Below are 7,612 nucleotides of genomic sequence, written 5' to 3' on the forward strand. Positions count from 1 at the left end.
GTGTGTGTGTGTGTGTGTGTGTGTGTGTGTGTGTGTGTGTGTGTGTGTGTGAAGGAGTACAAAAAATGGGACAACAAACCATCCACACAGATGATACAAAATAGGGGCAAAAAGACAAGACAGGTCATTCGAAGTTTTCTTTCCTCAGACGAGTCCCAGATTATCTTTGCAATTTCGGCTGGTTATACTGGAGATTGCTCCAATCTGGCCAGCTTCGACGAAAAACTAAGCTAAGAGCATTCGATTCCTTCGAAGAAAGAACCGAATGTATGCGAAAACAAGGACGGAAAAAAACGGAGGTACAGTACAGAAAAACAAATGCAGATAACAGGACATAACAACAAGTGTCTTTCGACTAAGGGCGAATTAAATTACGCTGGCGTGTGTGAAAGTGAAGCCTTACGGCAGGTACATTAGAGATGACATGCATTGGAAGGAATATAGATGTTGCACGGATGGTGGTCGAGCGAAGAAAGGTCAGGCTTGGCTTAACACCAGTCACGAAGGGAGAGCGGAGTCAGGGAGAGGCAGAGGGACAGAAGAAGTAGGGATTGACGAGAAAAAAAGGGAGTGACGAGAAAAAAAAGGGAGAGGAGGAAGTGAAAGAGGAAGGAAGGTGAGAATGAAGTGAAAGCCAGAAAATGTGAGAGACGGGAAAAGAAAGAAAGAAGAGTGGAAAAAACGAAGTAAGTATGAATGGGCTGATAGAAAGAAACAATGAAAGAATAAGAGAATATATATATGTAGAAATAGAATTTAAATACCGTCCCATATTCATCAAAGGTCCACGTCAATACTTGGAATAAAGAACACTTTAAGGAGACACATAGTAGCGTAACTAAAAATAATTGATTACTTTAAGGGTAGGGTGTTATCTCAGCAGATCTACTGAGGAAATATTTTTTAGCAGATAATGCTATAATTGCAGTATTGTACATAATTTCAGGATTCACATCGTCAACTTGAATGTGTATAGCAAAATTTGTGCCCCCTTTAAACTATTACTGATGAATTCAAATACTCAGTAGAGATAAGTAGATCCAAGATATTCAGTAGTTATTTATTTACGCCACGAATGAAATGACATATCATTTGTAATAATGGTATGTGAACTTATGTGCAAATGACGATCGTAGGATTAATCAAAATAACCAAGATATTATTCACTAAAAATATTTTATTTTTTTAAAAATCGTCTGCATAAAAAATAATTAGACGTCAAAATAAAATAAAACTAAATACTGTCAAAATACTTCAGATAAACTAAGATAGAAACTAATAATGAAATCATTTAAAAATGAATTTGACTTGAGAGCATTGACAACATTTTTGCTGGTTGCTCAATCCTTGCCCCTACAGAATATAAAACCACGCGTGATTGAGTTGGCCGATACTCGCACTGAAATGTATGCCATCACTATGGTATTCCGCACCCTAAGAACAGGTAGAGACAGTCACTGAGGGAGAGAATTTTACCATTATATGGGAATATGGAATATGTACAGACAGGTACATATTACTCCCTTTCTTTCTGTTACTAATGGCATGAGGTGGAGGTTGTCGTGTATGTACCTAGTCGGTAAATACACGCTAACAGACCACCAAAACCTAAAACAAAAAAAAAACATACCCCTTAATTGACATGACAGTACCTACTAATAGTAAGATTTCTGCAAAAGAACTCGAAAAATTATCGAAATATAAGGACCTTCAGATTGAGATATCTAGAATGTGGCAATTAAAAACCAAAACCATCGCTGTTATTGTACGTGCCCTTGGAATGGTGATGAAAGGTACTGACACAGTTTTTGATAAGAGAGCTTGGAAACCAACAATGTAGGAAACTAAAAGATAACTGTTCATATCAACCGCGCACATTCTCAGGAGGTTTATCTCCATATTATATATATATGCATTAAGCCTCTGCTTACGACCCGGTCAGAAGATGAAATAAAATGCAATTCAATCGGAGACAACCTCAAGATACTGATGGTCGACCCTATTGAATACTTTCGGTCGATCTAATTTCATCAGAGCCCCATCGAAGCCAGGTTTACTCCCATTCTTTCTGTTACTAATGGCATGAGGTGGAGGTTTGCGCCTCCCCAACCAAGTCCTAGACAAGCGCCACCTTCTTCTCTAACACCTTGGCAAAAATCTTAAACTGTGTGAAGAAGAGTTATGGGCCTCGTTACCTAATGTTTCCCTTTTGTTTTCGTTTTTCCTTATCAGTGTCACTACGCCCCGGCTCACAGAACTGGGAATATTCCTGTTCTGCTGCCGGTTCTTGTGAAGTTTAGGTGGTTCGACTTCAAAATCTCTCGATTTTTTTTGTGAAAAATCGAGAGACATTCTCACCAGAAACAAGTCTGCTACACGAAATGTGCTCGTTTGGAAAATCACCTCCCACTCCCGGTCTCAAATTCATTATTGTTGTCCCTTCCGATGAGTACGAACTTGGGTGTTTTGTATTGATGTTGTTTAATTTGATTGCTTGTTGTGATGGTCTTGTTGTTATTTCGGTTGTGTTTGTACGTGCTGTAAGTGTGGTATCTACAGTTTTAGATGTTTGTGTGAGTGTTTGTTCTTGTGTCTGTTTAGGTTGTTTGTGGGGGGGGGGATCCTTTCATAGTGATGGTGTTGGTGTTGGTAGTGTTGGTGTTGGTGTTATTCGGGAGATGCTTTCGTGGGTGGTGTTTGTATTTTTCATTGTCGATGTTGTTATTCTTTGTGGAGTTTTTCTTCTGTGCTCTCTCTCTCTCTCTTTTTTTTAGGGGCTTTTGGTTCTCCGTAATATTCACTACTGGAAGATGAGGGGTTCCGTTGCTGTAGGTCTGTCTGCGTCTATGTGTATGTTTATACTCTTATTTAGGCGTGTATTTTTTGTGTCAGGGGGTGGGAGAGCTTTCCTCATTTCCCCCAGGGGCGATTAATATCTTTAGTATGTTTTTCTTGGTGCTGGTGGTTTTGCCGGTGCTAGTGATGTTTGTGGTCCTCGTCCCGGAGTAGGCAGCAGTGGAGTCCTTTGACCCTTTGCAGTTTTTACTAGTTGGGGACAGCAAACTAACAAATGTGTAGTTTCTCCACAAGCAAAACAATAAGGCCTTTTGCCCTCAGTCATTACGTGTATCACCGCTGCATTCTCGAGACGGATGTGGTACAGAATTTTGTTATGTTTTCGGGCCTGATCTGCAGAAGTATCTCCAAGTCAACCTCGGAGCAGTCCGCCCTGGCAGTTCTCGTCACCTCAATTGGGACAGTATCCATTCCCTCTACAATTACGCATCCGAGATGCCACACCATATCAAGACCTGATGGGATCCTTGGAACGTGGATACGTTCTGTTCGTTTCCCCATGTGGGAGGGGTACATAGTAACTTTGCTGGTTTTGCAAGGGGTCATTGGATGTTTTATAGTGAGAGCTTCTGACTTAAACAGCAGAGAAATGGTGCCGCATTATTTGCCCCTCGCTATGGATTCGGTGTCAATTCTGATGCACCTGAGGGCCGCTTCAATATCTACTTGCGCTATTAAAGCCGTATAATTTTTGTCTCTGTTGAGATGCATCTGAAAAGCACTGTTCTTTAATCCACTGCTTCAAATGCCTCTGATGGAATAGTTAGGTTGGCCCAAGTTTGTTTTTGTTTAATCAGTCTCCATGGCTGGGCCAAAATTTCATCTCTACTTGTGTGGTCTACAGTGAAAAATTGCTTGTTTTTCGCTGCTTATGCCGCGAACGTGTTTTCGTTATTGGTAATGTTCTCGTTGTTGTCATTGATGTCGTTGTTGCTGCTGCTGCTCCTGCTGCCATTGTTGTTGTTGTCATTGTTCTTGTTGATGTTGTTAGTGTTGGTTTTCTTGCTGTTGCTGTTGTCACTTTTGCTATTTCTCATGCTGTTGTTACCATCGCTGCTGCTGCTGCTATTGCTGTCTCTTTCACTGATGTTGCTACCACTGCTACTACCGCTGCCTCTGCTATCAGTGTTGCTCCTGCTGCTGTCGTCACAGCTACCGCTATTACTCTTATTCGTACTGCTACTGTTACTACGAGGTGGATTTTATACTGTCCCAGTCTCGTTTTTTTCCTCCCTTTCTGCTGTATTGTTGCCACTAACGGAGGAAAGGGGAGGGAAAACTTCAGTAGGCACGATATTCGTGGGAGGGGCAGTTTTCTTTTTCCTCAACTCTTTCAAGACGCACTCCGCCATCTTTTTGATTTGTGTTTGATTCGATTAAATCAAACGCCCACCGAACTTATTTGGTGGGTCGAATATAGAAACTTGGATGTTAAACGAAAATCTGTAACAGTTTCCTGATGTTTCTATTGACAGCTTGGAATAAAAATAAATAATACAAAACAATCACCAAACCGGTGTAAGTATATGTACTAAGCTGCACCAGCCTGGAGCGTTTGAAAACATGTCCTATGTATTCTGCAGTGAATAATAATAATAATAATAATAATAATAATAATAATAATGAAGATTTGAAAAAATGGAAAGAAACAGACATGAAATCTAGTTTATTGCAGCTCCAGTAAAGAAAATTATTAGGGACAGCTATGATATTTAGAAAGTTTCTTGGCATCTAAGATTACTTGCTGTTGCGCGATGATAAGATTTCCTTTTTTTCTTTTTTTCTTTTTTTCTAAACAGTCTAACGTGGTGTGCGTATATGAAATGATGGCGGAATCGTAAATTACAAGGATAGAATAAGGAATTAGATCAGCAAATATATCTGAACATCATATATTAGAACAATACACGTTATTCCACCTTTACTCCAGCCTACTTTGGTGGAAGTTGGCTCTAGTCGACTGCTAGATATCCATGTCTTTTTTTTTTCCACTGTCATATCGTGGATGTTCATTTAGCTTAAGTGTGGTAGAGCAAAAAGTTTATCTATGTCTACTCGCGACTATTCTACACCTGATTCATTTAACAATGACTTGGAACAAGCCACCAAACTCGCTAGCAAGTACACAAAATGCTCAGAAGATTGCATAGATGTGTTAGTGTGTACGTGCATGTTTGTGTGAGTGTGTCTGTCTGAATGCGTGTGTGTGGGGGGGGCGGGTGTTATCACGTATGTCTGTCTGCATATATAAGTATTCACCTCTGTGTGTTGCAATTTCTTTTACATGTGATATTAATATCATTTACACCCACCCTCACCTTTAGACGAATATATTATATTCTGCAGTTAGCTGCCTCCTGTCGGTTTGTTTTTCTATTTCTACTGTCCATGCAATTAATCCCTGCAACTACTTTTCCTCTATAACATTAATATTTTCATTCTATAGAAAGAGAATAATGACAGTGAATATTTGAATGAGCATTGGATAATGCCATTCCTTTTCAAATATATCTTTAATTCATCCTCCTTACTGAAATGTTACACTTTTGTTTGTAATACTTTCACTTGATATGCGCAAAATACTTTTTGATAGTTTCACCTTCATTTCTGCTGTCTTCTAGCAATTCCGAGTATTATTTCAAATTATTTCCTGTCTTTCACCTCGTTGTCTCAACTACAAATTCTACAATAATATATGTAGCGTGAACACGCAATATATCTAATATATTCATTTAAGTGAAGGAAATTACACTAACGATGTTTAACAATGATTGTTGTTCTCGTCGAAAAGAAGAATGCGATGATTTGTTTGAAAATGTTTGGTTGAAAATAAAATGTACGGTGCGATATAATTTCCGATATAAAATGATTAATTATTAGGAAGAAATAATAGTCTTGATAATTATTTGAATACCTTACCGTGCTCCATATAAGCGATGGTAATATCATATAGCATAGAGTCTATATTGTAATCTTTCATAATTTCCTATATAGTATACACATGGGGAGGGCTATGAAGGCATTACTTGACCTTTTTCCTTTAAGTAGTTAATCATCAGCAAGTGATATGTGCACAAATATTATTTCTTTGCTTTGCAATGCATTTTTGGTTTAGATTCAGAGAAAGCAACAAAAAGTTTAGAAAATGTATAATGCTACTAAAATTAGAAGCAAATGTCACATTCCATGGTTCCTATTTACAAGCTAGAAATTGCGTATGCACAATTTAGATATATAAGTTTGGAATAAAATGCAACCTTGGTGAAAGTGTTTCTAAATCATACACAATCGTTTAGTTTTCCCGTATATATTCTGTAAAATTGATTTCCCTTCTCCCTTAATATAAGACCATATAAACCAGTACTACTGCGCTTATAGAGAAAAATGTTTAAGTGTATTGATATTGTTTTAATGTAAATTGATCACTAATTGATAAAAGGTCACTAATTACATAAATGAATAAACTCCACTGACGTTAGGCACGCTATAGTCTGCGTCGTGTGAATAGCTTAACTAAACTTGAACAGCTAATTAAATTTCAAAATGCATTGCCTGGAATATGATTGTATCCATTAGCTTATATTTATCTTCTGGTTGCAAATAGAGAATATTCTAGAATATAAGATTGGTAAAAAAATGAGATTCTGTAAACGCTTGTAACCAGATCAAATAAATGTAAACATCGATTCCTATAACTTAACTAATGAAATCCTGAGATCGCATCCTTGAAAGCCTAAAAAAAGATGGACAGTACAATATCCGATGTACATCTTTATAGCCTATTTGTGAACTGCCCAACTGCATCAGTCTCCGTTCAGTAAATTGCGCAAAATGGATGCTATACGATTCGTAAAACTCATGAAACTCACAGCTGTATTGACTGTAATACAAAGATACTCGCATTATGCTGCATTGGGAGGATGGATTTCAAATAAACAGAAAGAAAAGCACGCGTCTGAATCGTAGAAATTCTTTTTTTTTTTCTTTCTCATTGGTGAATAAGGTCTCTTTGGGTTATAAGTAACATTTAGTTAAATCAACTAATATATCTTTGAGAACGCAACGTTTACGTTGCGCTCAATTAGAAGGAATTGATCTAATGTTGCAATAGATCGAGGATAGTATTAACATATTTAGGTTGGCAATATATTTACGAACTCATCGTCTAAAATATAAAAGAACTAAAGGAGCATAACAGGAATGCCAATCACTGAGGGGAGTGATTTAGAAGAGATTAGGCATGCCAGTAAACCAGAGTTCACAATATTTCAATAGTAGTAGTAGTAGTAGTAGTAGCAATTTTTATTTTTTGATACAGTACAGTAACAAATGATGTAATCTACATTTACGAATACAATTTGGCGGTGTTTAGCGTACATCCCGGACACTTTATTTATGAATGCGGTTTGCAATAAGACATGGTAAAATAAAAGAGTTTCGGATGTCGGGGCGGAAACCCACGCCAACATCTCTTCAGTTATCTGGCCATCGAAGAATGCTATAAAAATTACCGTTAAACAAAGGGAAATTACTGTGTGGTTGACGGTTATTAAGACAAAAGAGTTATTAGAATGATCGCTAAGGGGAGGGATTAAAGGTAAGGGAGTAAAAATGTCCGTAGTTTTCACGTAAGCGCACCAGTTCATACATACACCTGCGCGCCCGCACACCCACGTACATGCGCCTATATATATATACTTATACACCCTCACTTGAAACACACACATGCTCACTGAAACATTCACCCCAAAAATAT

Source organism: Octopus bimaculoides, chromosome 3, assembly GCF_001194135.2.
Source record: "Octopus bimaculoides isolate UCB-OBI-ISO-001 chromosome 3, ASM119413v2, whole genome shotgun sequence".
In the NCBI taxonomy this organism is placed as follows: Eukaryota; Metazoa; Mollusca; class Cephalopoda; order Octopoda; family Octopodidae; genus Octopus; species Octopus bimaculoides.